The sequence below is a fragment of the Rhinatrema bivittatum genome, chromosome 11 (assembly GCF_901001135.1).
Source record: "Rhinatrema bivittatum chromosome 11, aRhiBiv1.1, whole genome shotgun sequence".
Classification (NCBI taxonomy): Eukaryota; Metazoa; Chordata; class Amphibia; order Gymnophiona; family Rhinatrematidae; genus Rhinatrema; species Rhinatrema bivittatum.
Window position 1 is genome coordinate 90,772,864 of NC_042625.1, and position 522 is coordinate 90,773,385.

The window sequence follows — 522 nt, forward strand, 5'->3', positions numbered from 1 at the left end:
GCGCGGCGCTTCCCACTTCCTCCCTGGGGGCCCTCCCAGCGCCAGCTCCCGCCACTTTCAGCCGCGGCGCCGCCCTCGCCTCTCCTCCCTCTCCACTCCGCACCGCGAAAAAACAAAGCCGCACGGTGCAATCCGGGGAGGGAGGGAGGGAGGGGGCTGCAGAACAAAGCAAAAAAAAAAAAAAAGATAAAATAAAAAGGCGGTGGAAACAGAGAAGTTTATTAAGTATGGAAATCCTAAAACCAGCAGGGCTGTGTGAGGACCCCCCCTCCCCCCAATATATCATGCTGCACTTTCATAAACACAGGTTAAACTATTTCAAACCTGCAGCCACCTGAAATAACCCCCAATAATTACAACTAATAAGGATTAAAAAATCCCCCACTCCTCTCTATACCTGGCAGCCTGAGATTGTCCTGAACTGGGGCTACAGAGACACAAAAATACCCTCCCTCTGTCTCACACTCATACAGGCTTGGTGAGAGACAGAGGGAGCTGGAGTGAGTGTGTGTGACAGACACC